Source organism: Anomaloglossus baeobatrachus, chromosome 11, assembly GCF_048569485.1.
Source record: "Anomaloglossus baeobatrachus isolate aAnoBae1 chromosome 11, aAnoBae1.hap1, whole genome shotgun sequence".
NCBI classification, from domain to species: Eukaryota; Metazoa; Chordata; class Amphibia; order Anura; family Aromobatidae; genus Anomaloglossus; species Anomaloglossus baeobatrachus.
In genome coordinates, this window is record NC_134363.1 from 184,154,173 (window position 1) to 184,170,040 (window position 15,868).

A 15,868-nucleotide genomic window follows, 5' to 3' on the forward strand; every position below is an offset into this window, starting at 1 on the left:
ATATGGGAAAAGGAGCCTCATGGGACGAGATCTGCAGGGGAGAGGAGCCGCATAAGATGGGAACTATATGGGAAAAGGAGCCACATGGGACGAGATCTGCAGGGGAGAGGAGCCGCATAACATGGGAACTATATGGGAAAAGGAGCCACATGGGATGAGATCTGCAGGGGAAAGGAGCCGCATAAGATGGGAACTATATGGGAAAAGGAGCCACATGGGACGAGATCTGCAGGGGAGAGGAGCCGCATAAGATGGGAGCTATATGGGAAAAGGAGCCACATGGGACGAGATCTGCAGGGGAGAGGAGCCGCATAAGATGGGAACTATATGGGAAAAGGAGCCACATGGGACGAGATCTGCTGGGGAAAGAAGCTACGATGGGATCTGCAGGGGAAAGAGGACATAATGGGATGGAATCTGCAAGGGAAAGGGACCACATGGGATGGGATCTGTAGGGGGAACGAGCCACATGGGATCTACACTGGAAAAGCAGCCACATGGTATGGGATCTACACTGGAAAAGCAGCCACATGGGATGGGATCTGTAGGGGGAACGAGCCACATGGGATAGGATCTGCACTGGAAAAGCAGCCACATGGGATAGGATCTGCACTGGAAAAGCAGCCACATGGGATGGGATCTGTAGGGGGAACGAGCCACATAGGATAGGATCTGCACTGGAAAAGCAGCCACATGGGATGGGATCTACACTGGAAAAGCAGCCACATGGGATGGGATCTGTATGGGGAAGGTCGTCCGTTCCAATTTTAGGGAGGGCTCCTTTAGTAATAATTTTTAAAAACTGTAGAAAAAGCGTTTAATACAATAAGACCGACAGTGACTGGAACAACTGGTGCTGGACACGAGAGTGACGGTGGAGGAGGGGAAGAAGGGGAAGACATTTTACTTTACTTGTAATTTTTGGTTAAGGAAAGTGCTTGAAAATGGGTGTGGCTAACAAAATGGGTGTGGTTACAGAATGGGTGTGGTTAAAGAATGGGTGTGGTTTTCAAATGGGCGGGGTTTACAGAGAACCTGTTGTTCAAAATTTTAATCCCACCCCTGAATAAGTTCCTCAAAAATATACAAAGTTGCACTCACCATGCATAAAATCTTGCTTTTATTTTAATTATAGCTGGATGTGTGTGGATGTCAGTCGTTTTGCATCTACAAATACTTCAGCATGATCTGTAAAAGTGTGTGTACATGCAAAACGGCCATTGTGCACACGCATCCCGCTATCTCCCTATCACTTATTGAATGATATTAAAATGCAAGTATGATTTTAAGGATAGTGAGAGACACTTTTTCAATCTCTGAGAAACATATTGCACCTAGAGGTTTTGTGTGTTGTTTCTGTGACTTTTTGCGGAGATGACAAATTGTTCTCAAGCCACCATCTTCAGGCAGCACTCATTCAAGCGTAAATCTTTCTGGCATGCCCATCCCAAGACGCAAAGTCCTCCACTTCCAGATCTTCCACTGCATGAAGGTCTTCCTCCACCTGAATCTCATTCTCTGATAGGGAGATGTCTGCACTTCTTCAGGAAGATCTGGGTGGCTCTTAGATGTATTTTATTATTATTATTATTTATTATTATAGCGCCATTTATTCCATGGCGCTTTACAAGTGAAAGGGTATATGTACAACAATCATTAACAGTACATAACAGACTGGTACAGGAGGAGAGAGGACCCTGCCCGCGAGGGCTCACAGTCTACAGGGAATGGGTGATGGTACGATAGGTGAGGACAGAGCTGGTTGCGCAGTGGTCTACTGGACTGAGGGCTATTGCAGGTTGTAGGCTTGTTGGAAGAGATGGGTCTTGAGGTTCCTCTTGAAGCTTTCCACGGTAGGGGAGAGTCTGATGTGCTGAGGTAGAGCGTTCCAGAGTAGGGGGGATGCACGGGAGAAATCTTGTACGCGATTGTGGGAAGAGGAGATAAGGGAGGGGCAGAGAAGGAGATCTTGTGAGGATCTGAGGTTGCGTGCAGGTAGGTACCGGGAGACTAGGTCACAGATGTAGGGAGGAGACAGGTTGTGCATGGCTTTGTATGTCATGGTTAGTGTTTTGAACTGGAGTCGTTGGGTGATGGGAAGCCAGTGAAGGGATTGGCAGAGTGGCGAGGCTGGGGAGTAGCGAGGGGAGAGGTGGATTAGGCGGGCCGCAGAGTTTAGGATAGATTGGAGGGGTGCAAGAGTGTTGGAAGGGAGGCCAGAGAGCAGGAGGTTGCAGTAGTCGAGGCGGGAGATGATGAGGGCATGCAGATGTATGAAGCATATCTTCACTTTCCCACCAGCGTTTAGTTCTTATTTCCAGTTTAAAGGGGAAGATATTCTCCTTGCAGAGACTGACACACAATTCCAGTATGCCAGTGGTGAGGAGACTTTAAGCAACAATGCTGCTCTAGGAAATTATGCAAATTGTCTCTTCAGTGAGAAAGTAGACAAACTCTACTGCCAACTATTGGAGGTAGCAATCCTAAAAGTCAAAAGTGACCCTATAACGAGCCTTGTTATATGAGTATACGACAAGGCTTTATACAGTTTTTATAGAGCCAGCCTCTGCACACCCAATTCTGGTTGTATGAACATGTGATGTCTCTAGCCAATCACTGGCCATTAGGCAGAGCTGTAAGCCGTGATTGGCTATAGCTGTCACATGCCTATGTGCCATAGTGCGAATTTGGGCAGGGGATTTAGCCGATGCTGGAATGGTAGAACCGGAAGATTGTAATGTGATTATAGTGTATTCTATTTTTAATTTAGGACTATTTGTTAGAGAGAAATAAATAAAGGCTAGAGAGCACCTATCAAGGTGGAATCTTTATTGTTGCTGCCGTCACCAGGACACAGTCCCAGGTAGGTGGACCTTTTATAAGACCAGTAGGGTGTGCCTCGTCTATAGTTTCACTAGTTCTTGTAGATTAAAAAAACGTTATGGGAGAATTTGGTGGTGTGACCTGGGTAATAGGTGCCAGGATTAGTGTTATACTTGCAACTGATTGATTACATTCAGTGGGAGAAACAAATTTATAATCTTGTATTGAATTTTTATGGTGGTATCCAGGAAGTTTATTGCCGTTTTTGAGTGGCCCAATGTCAAGTTTATAGTCCAATGGAATATATTGAATTTGTCATGGAATTTTAGAAGCTTTTTTACAGACTCAGTCCAATTATTAAGATCTATAATATGGGAGAGAAAAGGCGCAATAGGGTCTTACCTGATTTACTGGGTAGAAAAGTAAAGGAGTAGTGCACTCACCTGATCGGGTTGTGCCAGTCACAACCCCTTCATAGACATAAATGAGTGCCTTTGCGGTACAGCAGCGGCCCTGTTTCAGAGCGACGTAACAAGGAAAAACTGGAGGGAAAAACAGTTTTTTTTGCCGCGCTGAAAACCACGAACATCAATGTCATAAAAACAATGTTCTTTTTGTTTAATTTATTCCAACGCGTTTCAGAGACTCATCTGTCTCCTTCCTCAGGGAAAAAAATAACTTTTTTTTTCCCTGAGGAAGGAGACAGATGAGTCTCTGAAACGCGTTGTAATTATTTAAATAAAGAGAACATTGTTTTCTTCATCGTTCCTTATGGGAGACCCAGACCATGGGTGTATAGCTTCTGCCTCCGGAGGACACACAAAGTACTACACTCAAACGTGTAGCTCCTCCCTCCTAGCATATACACCCCCTGGTAGCCAGTCCTAGCCAGTTTCAATGCTTTGTGTTCAGGAGGTCACACACACACATGCATTCTCTGATTTTTGATTTTTTGGATTTCAAAGATTTGGAAGAAAAGCGGGTCCAGTCTGGACTCCCGGCATGTCCCTTCTCACCCCACTGTGTCGGCGGTGCTGTTAAGGTTGATTTTCCAAGGCTGGAGCCTTCACATGCCGCGCTCCTTCACCATCCCCTGGGGCTCTGGCTTGAAGTGGGAGCCATCACGGTTCTCACTGCTTTGCAGGAGACCGGTCTCCATCCGCAGCCCTTTCAGGATCCTGCCGGACGGAGCGATCACCCCCCAGGGACCTGGCACCTGCGTCAGTACTGAGACGTTTTTACCACAGAAAGTGGTCTTTCTTCGGCGCTCCATTGGGAGACCCAGACGATTGGGTGTATAGCACTGCCTCCGGAGGCCACACAAAGCAATTACACCAAAAAGTGTAAGGCCCCTCCCCTTCTGGCTATACACCCCCAGTGGGATCACTGGCTCACCAGTTTTCTGCTTTGTGCGAAGGAGGTCAGACATCCACGCATAGCTCCACTGTTTAGTCAGCAGTAGCTGCTGACTATGTCGGATGGAAGAAAAGAGGGCCCATATACGGCCCCCAGCATGCTCCCTTCTTACCCCACTTGTGGTTCGTAAGGTTGAGGTACCCATTGCGGGTACGGAGGCTGGAGCCCACATGCTGCTTTCCTTCCCCATCCCCCTGAGGGGCTCTGTGGAAGTGGGATCTTACCGGCCCCCAAGCCCTGAGGCCGGGCTCCATCCACAGACCCAGTTGAACCTGATGGATAAGGAGCTGTGTACCATTCAGGGACAAGGCCCTGCAACTTTCAGGTACTCTGTGTCCCCGTTCAGGCGGGCACGCACACACCAGACTTGCTGGGTGTGTTAGTGCGCCGGGGACAGTAACGCTGGGGTTTGAGTCACAGCAGCTTAGCTGTGTGACTTCATGTAATGGGAACTACAGCGCCGGCCACTCTCGGAGCGGCGGCGCGGCTGGGACTTGTAGTGCGCCGGGGACTTAGCGCCGACCGCGCTTTTACGGCGGCGGCGCTTATAAATTTAGTCCCCGGCTTTTGCGGCCTAGCTCCGCTTCGTTCCCGCCCCCTCCCTGTCAATCAGGGAAGGGGAGAGACGCTGTACGTTTACTCAGCGCCGAGGGCTGGAGCCTTATTTACATGCTCCAGCCCTCTCACTTGGCACAGTGGGACACAGGTTTCCCGCTTTTGGTCTGGCACGCCCAGGGCCCGCCCCCCCCTCCACAGGACGCCGGCAGCCATTCCTGCATGCAGTTCTGGCTGGAGGACGGACACAGGCTCTGGGAGACCCAAGACTAGGGATTTCTGGACCACACACCCGCGTTTAGCGGGCGGTAAGCAGCACTTTAGTGCTGGCCCCTCTTGTGCCACAGTGTGTATTGGTGTACTTTTTCCTGTACCAGATATCTTTAGATATATACTGCACTGTACGGTCGCTTCTTGGCTGTATACCCTATATTGCTCTGGGAAGACAACAACATGTCATCCACAAAACGCAAGGGTGCCAAGGCACGGGCTGTATACACTGCTTGTGCAGCATGTGGGGCTAATCTACCAGCAGGCTCCAACGACTCTCATTGTGTGCAATGTTCAGTTCCAGTGGCACTTCGTCAGCCAGAGCCTATGGTGGTAGTAGCCCAGGCAGAGTCGCCTGTGAACCCTGCCCCGGTGACGGGGACAGAATTTGCAGTCTTTGCTGATAAACTGTCTGTGACTATGACAAAAATCCTGGAGACCTTGCAGTCCAGGCCAGTTGCTCAGACCATGGACACTACTGTCCCTATGTTCCCCGGTCCCCCTCAGTTGGAACTAATCCGTACTTCACGGGGGTCTCAGGCATCACTGGCTGAGGGCTCTGACTCCGATGACAGTCCCAGGCCGCCTAAGCGAGCTCGCTGGGAGAGACCCTCCACGTCATCACGCGGGTCAGGGTCTCAGCGAGAAGGGTCTCTATATGATGAGACAGAGGTGGGTGATCAGGAGTCTAGCCCTGACACCGCACTCAATTTGGATACGCCAGATGGTGACGCCATGGTAAATGACCTTATAGCGGCCATCAATAGGCTGTTGGATATTTCTCCCCCAGCCCCTTCAGCAGAGGAGGCAGCTGCCCAGCATGAGAAATTCCATTTCCTGTATCCCAAGCGTAAATTGAGCACCTTTCTGGACCACTCTGACTTCAGAGCATCAATCCAGAAACACCATGCTTATCCGGACAAGCGTTTTTCCAAACGTCTTAAGGATACACGTTATCCCTTTCCCCCTGACGTGGTCAAACGCTGGACCCAGTGTCCAAAAGTGGACCCTCCAATATCCAGGCTTGCAGCTAGATCCATAGTTGCAGTGGAGGATGGGGCTTCACTTAAAGATGCCAATGACAGACAGATGGACCTTTGGTTGAAATCTGTCTATGAAGCTATTGGCGCGTCGTTTGCTCCAGCATTCGCGGCCGTGTGGGCGCTCCAAGCTATTTCAGCCGGTTTGGCACAGGTGGACTCTTTCATACGTCCAGCAGTGCCGCAAGTGGCGTCCTTAACTACGCAAATGTCTGCGTTTGCGACCTACGCTATTAATGCGGTACTGGACTCTACGAGCCGTACCGCAATGGCTTCCGCCAACTCTGTAGTTTTGCGCAGAGCCTTGTGGTTAAAGGAATGGAAAGCAGATTCTGCTTCTAAAAAATGTTTAACCAGCTTGCCACTATCTGGAGACAGACTGTTTGGTGAGCAATTGGCGGAAATCATTAAACAGTCCAAAGGTAAGGACTCTTCCTTACCCCAGCCCAGATCAAGCAAACCTCAACAGAGGAAGTGGCAGTCAAAGTTTCGGTCCTTTCGAGGCTCGGGCAAGCCCCAGTTTGCCTCGTCCAAAGGGACTCAGAAAGAGCAAAGGAGCTCTGATTCCTGGCGGGCTCACTCACGCCCCAAGAAAGCAGCCGGAGGTACCGCTTCCAAAGCGGCTGCCTCATGACTTTCGGCCGCCTCCCTCCGCATCCTCGGTCGGTGGCAGGCTCTCCCGCTTTTGCGACATTTGGCTGCCACAGGTCAAAGACCGGTGGGTAACAGACATTTTGTCTCACGGGTACAGGATAGAGTTCAGTTCTCGTCCTCCGCCTCGGTTCTTCAGAACTTCCCCACATCCCGACCGAGCAGATGCCCTTCTGCAGGCGGTGCATTCTCTAAGAGCAGAAGGAGTGGTGGTCCCTGTTCCTCTTCGGGAACAAGGACAAGGTTTTTACTCCAATCTCTTTGTGGTGCCAAAAAAGGACGGCTCATTCCGTCCTGTTCTGGACCTAAAACTGCTCAACAAGCATGTGAACGCCAGGCGGTTCCGGATGGAATCCCTCCGCTCAGTCATTGCCTCAATGTCTCAAGGAGATTTCCTAGCATCAATAGACATCAAAGATGCTTATCTCCACGTGCCGATTGCTACAGAGCACCAACGCTTTCTACGCTTCGTGATAGGAGACGACCATCTTCAGTTCGTAGCTCTGCCATTTGGTCTGGCGACAGCCCCACGGGTGTTCACCAAGGTCATGGCGGCAGTGGTAGCAGTCTTGCACTCTCAGGGACACTCTGTGATCCCTTACTTGGACGATCTACTTGTCAAGGCACCCTCTCAGGAGGCATGCCAACTCAGCCTGAACGTTGCACTGGAGACTCTCCAGACGTTCGGGTGGATCATCAACTTCTCAAAGTCAAATCTGTTACCGACCCAATCACTGACGTATCTTGGCATGGAGTTTCATACTCTCTCAGCGATAGTGAAACTTCCGCTGGACAAGCAGCGGTCACTACAGACTGGGGTGCAGGCTCTCCTTCAAAGTCAGTCGCACTCCTTAAGACGACTCATGCACTTCCTGGGGAAGATGGTGGCGGCAATGGAGGCGGTTCCGTTTGCGCAGTTTCATCTGCGCCCACTTCAATGGGACATTCTCCGCCAATGGGACGGGAAGTCAACATCCCTGGACAGGAAAGTCTCCCTTTCCCAGACGGCCAAGGACTCTCTGCAGTGGTGGCTTCTTCCCACCTCATTATCACAGGGAAGATCCTTCCTACCACCATCCTGGGCGGTGGTCACGACAGACGCGAGTCTGTCAGGGTGGGGAGCAGTTTTTCTCCACCACAGGGCTCAGGGTACGTGGACCCAGCAGGAGTCCACCCTTCAGATCAATGTTCTGGAAATCAGAGCAGTGTATCTTGCCCTACTAGCCTTCCAGCAGTGGCTGGAAGGAAGGCAGATCCGAATTCAGTCGGACAACTCCACAGCGGTGGCATACATCAACCACCAAGGGGGGACACGCAGTCGGCAAGCCTTCCAGGAAGTCCGGCGGATTCTGATGTGGGTGGAAGCCACGGCCTCCACCATATCCGCAGTTCACATCCCCGGCGTAGAAAACTGGGAAGCAGACTTCCTCAGTCGCCAGGGCATGGACGCAGGGGAATGGTCCCTTCACCCGGACGTGTTTCAGGAAATCTGTCGCCGCTGGGGAAGGCCGGACGTCGACTTAATGGTGTCCCGGCACAACAACAAGGTCCCAACCTTCATGGCACGGTCTCGCGATCACAGAGCTCTGGCGGCAGACGCCTTAGTGCAAGATTGGTCGCAGTTCCGGCTCCCTTATGTGTTTCCACCTCTGGCACTCTTGCCCAGGGTGCTACGCAAGATCAGATCCGACTGCAGCCGCGTCATACTCGTCGCCCCAGACTGGCCAAGGAGGGCGTGGTATCCGGATCTGTGGCATCTCACGGTCGGCCAACCGTGGGCACTACCAGACCGACCAGACTTGCTATCCCAAGGGCCGTTTTTCCATCGGAATTCTGCGGCCCTGAACCTGACTGTGTGGCCATTGAGTCCTGGATCCTAGCGTCTTCAGGATTATCCCAAGGGGTCGTTGCCACCATGAGACAGGCTAGGAAGCCCACGTCCGCTAAGATCTACCACAGAACGTGGAGGATATTCTTATCCTGGTGCTCTGCTCAGGGAGTGTCTCCCTGGCCATTTGCATTGCCTACTTTTCTTTCTTTCCTGCAATCTGGGTTAGAAAAAGGTTTGTCGCTCGGCTCCCTTAAAGGGCAAGTCTCGGCGCTATCCGTCTTTTTTCAGAAGCGTCTAGCACGACTTTCTAAGGTACGCACGTTCCTGCAGGGGGTTTGTCATATCGTACCCCCGTACAAGCGGCCGTTAGATCCATGGGATCTGAACAGGGTACTGGTTGCCCTCCAGAAGCCGCCCTTCGAGCCTCTGAGGGAGGTTTCACTTTCTAGACTATCACAGAAAGTGGCTTTTCTGGTAGCGATCACATCTCTTCGGAGAGTGTCTGAGCTAGCAGCGCTGTCATCCAAGGCTCCCTTCCTGGTCTTCCACCAGGACAAGGTAGTGCTGCGACCCATTCAGGAGTTTCTCCCGAAGGTGGTATCCTCTTTTCATCTTAATCAGGATATCTCTTTGCCTTCTTTTTGTCCTCATGCAGTTCATCGCTATGAGAAGGATTTACATTTGTTAGATCTGGTGAGAGCACTCAGAATCTACATTTCTCGCACGGCGCCCCTGCGCCGTTCGGATGCACTCTTTGTCCTTGTCGCTGGTAAGCGCAAAGGGTCGCAGGCTTCCAAGGCCACCCTGGCTCGATGGATCAAAGAACCAATTCTTGAAGCCTACCGTTCTGCTGGGCTTCCGGTTCCATCAGGGCTGAAGGCCCATTCTACCAGAGCCGTGGGTGCGTCCTGGGCATTACGACACCAGGCTACGGCTCAACAGGTGTGCCAGGCAGCTACCTGGTCGAGTCTGCACACTTTCACCAAACATTATCAGGTGCATACCTATGCTTCGGCGGACGCCAGCCTAGGTAGAAGAGTCCTGCAGGCGGCAGTTGCCTCCCCGTAGGGGAGGGCTGTCTTTGCAGCTCTAACATGAGGTATTTCTTTACCCACCCAGGGACAGCTTTTGGACGTCCCAATCGTCTGGGTCTCCCAATGGAGCGCCGAAGAAGAAGGGAATTTTGTTACTTACCGTAAATTCCTTTTCTTCTAGCTCCTATTGGGAGACCCAGCACCCGCCCTGTTGTCCTTCGGGATTGTTGGTTGTTTTTCGGGTACACATGTTGTTCATGTTGAATGGTTTTCAGTTCTCCGACGTTACTTCGGAGTGAATTTGTTTAAACCAGTTATTGGCTTTCCTCCTTCTTGCTTTTGCACTAAAACTGGTGAGCCAGTGATCCCACTGGGGGTGTATAGCCAGAAGGGGAGGGGCCTTACACTTTTTGGTGTAATTGCTTTGTGTGGCCTCCGGAGGCAGTGCTATACACCCAATCGTCTGGGTCTCCCAATAGGAGCTAGAAGAAAAGGAATTTACGGTAAGTAACAAAATTCCCTTCTTCCAGGGGTCCCTTGTACTTTATTTATTGGGGAGAGTGTGTTTTATGACTGTGTTAACATTTCCGGCCGGTTCTCCAGTTTTCACTGGAGAACCGCGCCGATGGTGCCTGCACGCTGGCCGCATGTTTAAATCTAGGCCCCGGCTTCGCCTGAGGCCTAGTTTCGGTTTTCACTGCCCCTGCATGTCAGTCTTGCAGAGGGACAGTGCGGCTCCGCCCAGCGGCTGTTCAGCACAGGGAACGGACACTCCTCACTGAGGAAGGATTCCCTCCCCTGTCTACCTCATTTGCCCGCTCTCAGAGTAGGCCCCGGCCCCTCTCCTCGCTCCGGTCGCCATTTTATCAGCGTTCTCAATGTCTGCATAGGCACAGAGATACCACATTGTGACAAATGGGGGCCTGGGCTGGGGGACTGGAGGGCACAGAAATGTATGTTAAACGGTCTGGCAAGCCACAACCTCCGGTTGTGCAGCTGCTTATATACTCTGTTTATATACTCTGCTGGGGGTCATTCTGGACAGAGCCCCCACTTCTGCAGCATGTCTCACATCAGAGCAAGGCTGCAAGGCTGTTCTTAATATGCACTGCATGTAGACTCGTACGGCCTGTACCGAGCACATAAACACAGTGGTCCCTCAGCCTGGAGGCTCATCAGTGGTCCCTCCAGCTGCTCCGGCTCCGGTGGCTGAACCCCCGGTTTGGGTAGAATCCGCTCTTTCCAGGGGACAGCTGTCCCGGACTCTGCTGAGCATACATTAGCCCCCTTCTCAGGGCGCTTCTGCTGCTACGGCTCGCTCAGCAAAGCTCACAGAGGACTCTTCTTCTGGTCTCAGACCCCGTCCTCCTAAAATGGAGACGCAGGGTCTCCTGTCCTTCACTGGACGAGGAGGATGTCTTTACTAGGGGCTCGGACGCTACTTCATGTACCATTGATCTGTCCGAAGGTGATGCAGATGCTAATGATTTGATTGCGTCCATTATATTTGTACTGGACCTCCATCCGCCTGTATCAGGGGAGCATCCCCCTCTGGCAGAAAGGCATCAGTATACCTTAAAGAGAACAAGGAGTGTGTTCCTTAACCACTCCAGTTTTCAGCCCACTGTGACCAAGCCCAGAGCCTGTCCTGTCAGACGCTCCCAAAGCGTGGTTCTTATGACTGTTTCCCCCTTCCACCAGAGGTGGTCAAGGAGTGAGCTCATTCACCAAGGATGGTCCCTCCGGTGTCTAGACTTTCAGCCCGGATAGTTGTATCAGTGGCTGACGGCACCCCTATAAGGATCCCACGGTACATTAATTCTGTACTGGACCTCAATCCGCCAGAGTTTACCTTGCCTAAGAGAACAAGGAGTGTGTTCCTTAACCACTCCAGTTTTCAGGCCACTGTGACCAAGCCCAGGGTCTGCTCTGACAAACGCTTCCCAAAGCGTGGTTCTGATGACAGTTTTCCCTTTCCACCAGTGGTGGTCAAGGAGTGGGCTCATTCACCAAAGGTGGCTCAGCCCAGACCGTTGTATCAGTGGTTGATGGCTCCTCACTTAAGGTTTTGCTGTCCGCCAGGCTGTCCTTCTGGCCAAATCCGTATGGAGGCGGCAGGGGCCTCGTTCTCCTCAGCTTTTGCAGCAGTGCGGGCTTTCAAAGCCATCTCTGCTTCTCTAGAGGAGATGCATTCCCTCACAGGGACTCTATGCCCGAAATGGTTGCCTTAACTTCCAGACTTCAGTCTTTTCATCCTATGCCATGTCTGCCATGCTGGAGACTCTCACCGCACTGCGGTGGCCTCGGCTAATTTCCTCGCTATCCACAGGCTCCTGTGGCTTCGGAAGTGGAAGGCAGATGCTTCTAAAGAAGTTCCTTGCTGGGCTCCCTTTTGTTGGGACCAGACTATTCGGGAACAACTGGATGAAATTATTAAGGAAGCTCTTGGCGGGAAGAGTTCTTCCATGCCACAAACCTAAACCAGCAAACCTGTCCAGGGCAGGAATCAGTCGAGGTTTCGTTCTTTTCGTTCCTCCATCTGATCGTTCTCTAAGCCCTCGGCCTCGTCCACTAGCTCAGCCAAGGATCGTAACCCAAATGGCGCACGAAGCCCCGTCTTCAGAAGACCGCAGGAGATGCTGCCACTAAGTCAGCCTCCTCTTGGCTATCTGGCCACGCCAGCAATGTCATTGGTCGGTGGCAGGCTCTCCCACTTTGGCGACGTCTCCGATCAGTGGGTGCGGGATACCATCTCCCACGGCTACAGGATAGAATTCTATCCAGCCCGCCAAACAGATTTTTTCTGTCACTCCCCCCTGCTCCAAGGCCGCCGCCTTCTCACAGGCCGTGGCATTCTTGCATGCCAATGGAGTAATGGTACCGGTTCCCGACTGGGAACGGTTCTGAGATTTCTGCTTAAATCTATTCCTAGTCCCCGAAGAGGGCGGTGCCTTCCGACCTGGATCTCAAGCTTCTCAAGCATGTTCAGGTGCGGCATTTTCCCATGGAGTCTCGGCGATCAATCAATGACCCAAGGAGATTCCCTAGCATCCATCGACATCAGAGATGCCTATCTGCATGTGCCAATCGCAGTTTCACACCAGCGTTGGCTACGTTTTGCAATCGGAATGGTCCAATTCGTGGCTCTTCCCTTGGGGTTAGCCACGGCCCCTCGAGTATTCTCAAGGTCGGGGCAGCTGTGATTGCGGTCCTGCACCTCTAGCTGTTGGCAGTGATCCTTTTGCCCTGGACGGCCTTCTAGTCTGGGCTTCATCCAGTGCAGACTGTTAGCGGAGTGCCTCGCTCACTCTCGCCACTCTAACCAATTCGGGTGGCTTGTCATTCTGTCCAAGTCCACTCTGACTTCGACCCAGAAGTTCACGTACCCAGGGACGCAATTCGAGACTGTCGGCACTTGTGAAGCTGCCCTTAGTCAAACAGCAGTCCCTCCGCTGGCGGTCGACGTCGTTCCATCAGGCACCTAATACAGGTGCTGGATCAGATGGTGGCGTCAATGGAAGCGATTCCCTTGCCCAGTTCCACCTGCGTCCTCTGCGGCTGGATATTTTCCGCTGTTGGAACAAGCGGACTTCCTCCTTCCGCGGGGTGGTGGCTTCGCCACAGACCAGGGGCTCGTTTCAGTGGTGGCTTCGGCCCCTCTGTCTCAGGGACGCTCCTTCCTGGCCCCGTCCCGGGTGATCCTCACCAGGATGCTAGTCTATCCGGCTGGGGAGCAGTATATCTCCACCATGGAGCGCAGGGCACTTGGACTCTGTCCGAATCAGCCCTCTGGATCAATGTGCTGGAAATCAGAGCTGTGTTTCTAGCTCTCTAAGCCTTCCACCATCTGTTGGCGGCCAGGCACATTCGAGTCCAGTCAGACAACGCGACAGCGTTTGCCTACATCAACTTCCAGGGCGGTACACTCAGCCGCCTGGCAATGTTGGAGGCTCAACGCATTCTTCAGTGGACGAAGGACTCCTAGTCCACCATATTCGCAGCCCACATCCCAGACGTGGAAAACTGTGAGGCAGATTATCTCAGCCGTCAAACCGTGGCTCCACGATCCCCAGGTTTTTGCGGCAGACGCACTGGTTCAAGTTTGGTCCCAGCTTCGTCTGTCTTACGTGTTTCACCCTCTAGCTCTTGCCCAGAGTCCTGCGCAAGATCAGAAAGGAGGGCCGTCGGGTCATTCTCATACTCCAGACTGACCCAGGCAAGCTTGGTACCCTGACCTGCTCCATCTGTCCGTAGAGGTGCCATGGCATCTCCCGGACTGTCCAGACCTTCTCTCACGAGGTCCGTCTTTCCGCCAGAATCCTGCGGCTCTCAGATTGACGGCGTGGCTTTTGAGTTCTGGATCTTGACGACTTCTGGTATCCCTCCTGAAGTCATCTCCACTATGACTCGAGCTCCGAAGTATCCTTTGGCCTTTTTTGGCCTTGCCGACCCTCCTGTCCCTTCTACAGTCCGGTCTGCAGCTAGGACTATCCCTCAATTCCCTTAAGGGACAGGTCTCGGCTCTCAGTGTTGTGCCAGCGGCGTATCGCCCGGCTGGCTCAGGTGCGCTCCTCCATGCAGGGCGCATCTCACATCATTCCGCCTTACCGGCGGCCTTTGGAGCCCTGGGACCTTAATCCGGTCCTCACGGCTTCCGGAAACCCCCCTTTGAACCTCTTAGGGAGGTTTCTTTGTTTCGTCTTTCACAGAAAGTCGTCTTTCTAGTGGCCATAATTTCCCTCAAGAGAGTCTCTGTTTTGGCTGCACTCTCTTCGGAGTCACCCCCTTTTTTGGTTTTTCATCAAGACAAGGTGGTTCTCCGTCCGACACCGGACTTTCTCCCTAAGGTGGTTGCTGCTTCCATCTTAACCGGGGCATTTTCCCTGCCTTCCTTTTGTCCGGCTCCTGTTCATCGCTTTGAAAAGGCGTTGCATACTCTGGATCTGGTGCGGGCGCTCCGGATCTATGTGTCTCGCACCGCTGTTCTTAGGCGGTGCACCTCTCTTTTGTGCTGACCACTGGTCAGCGTAAGGGCCTCTCGGCATCTAAGCCGACCCTGGCTCGTTGGATTAGGTCGGCCATTTCCGATACCTACCAGTGTACTCAAGTGCCTCCCCCGCCGGGGATCAAGGCACACTTGACCAGAGCTGTCGGTGCCTCTTAGGCTTTCAGGCCCAGGCTACGGCTCAGCAGGTCTGTCAGACTGCCACTTGGATTAGTCTGCATACCTTTTCGAAGCACTACCAAGTGCATGCTCATGCTTCGGCAGATGCGAGCTTGGGCAGACGCATCCTTCAGGCGGCTGTCGCCCATTTGTGAAGTTAGGTTTCGCCTACATCTCAGTTTTTCTGTTTATTCCCACCCATGGACTGCTTTGGAACGTCCCATGGTCTGGGTCTCCCATAAGGAACGATGAAGAAAAAGAGAATTTCTTCGGCGCTCCATTGGGAGACCCAGACGATTGGGTGTATAGTACTGCCTCCGGAGGCCACACAAAGCATTACACTAAAAAGTGTAAGGCCCCTCCCCTTCTGGCTACACACCCCCAGTGGGATCACTGGCTCACCAGTTTTCTGCTTTGTGCGAAGGAGGTCAGACATCCACGCATAGCTCCACTGTTTAGTCAGCAGCAGCTGCTGACTATGTCGGATGGAAGAAAAGAGGGCCCATACTAGGGCCCCCAGCATGCTCCCTTCTCACCCCACTTTATGTCGGCGGTGTTTGTTAAGGTTGAGGTACCCATTGTGGGTACGGAGGCTGGAGCCCACATGCTGTTTTCCTTCCCCATCCCCCTGAGGGGCTCTGAGGAAGTGGGATCTTACCGGCCCCCAAGCCCTGAGGCCGGGCTCCATCCACAGACCCATGGAACCTGCTGGATACGGAGCTGGGTACCGTTCAGGGACAAGGCCCTGCGACATTCAGGTACTCTGTGTCCCAAACAGGGCGCGCACATTCCAGACTTGCTGGGTGTGCTAGTGCGCCGGGGACAGTAGCGCTGCGCGCTGGGGTTACAGTCACTACAGTTTTTCTGAGTGACTTTATGTGTTGGGGACTGCCGCGCCGACCGCCTCTGGAGCGGCGGCGCGGCTGCGACTTGTAGTGCGCCGGGGACTTAGCGCCGACCGTGCTTTTACGACGGCGTCGCTTATAAATTTAGTCCCCGGCTTCTGCGGCCTAGCTCCGCTTCGTTCCCGCCCCCCACCCTGTCAATCAGGGCAAGGGAGAGACGCTGTACGATTAATCAGCGC

General features: G+C 52.7%; 1 long non-coding RNA gene across 1 annotated transcript in view; it reads left to right on the forward strand.

Annotated features, from left to right (window-relative positions):
* LOC142256361 (uncharacterized) overlaps positions 1-15,868 on the forward strand; it is a 243,463-nt gene that overhangs the window by 21,829 nt on the left and 205,766 nt on the right. The window contains exon 3 of the long non-coding RNA XR_012727519.1: positions 2,771-2,863. This is a non-coding gene — a long non-coding RNA (uncharacterized LOC142256361). The remainder of the gene's footprint in view (positions 1-2,770; positions 2,864-15,868) is intronic.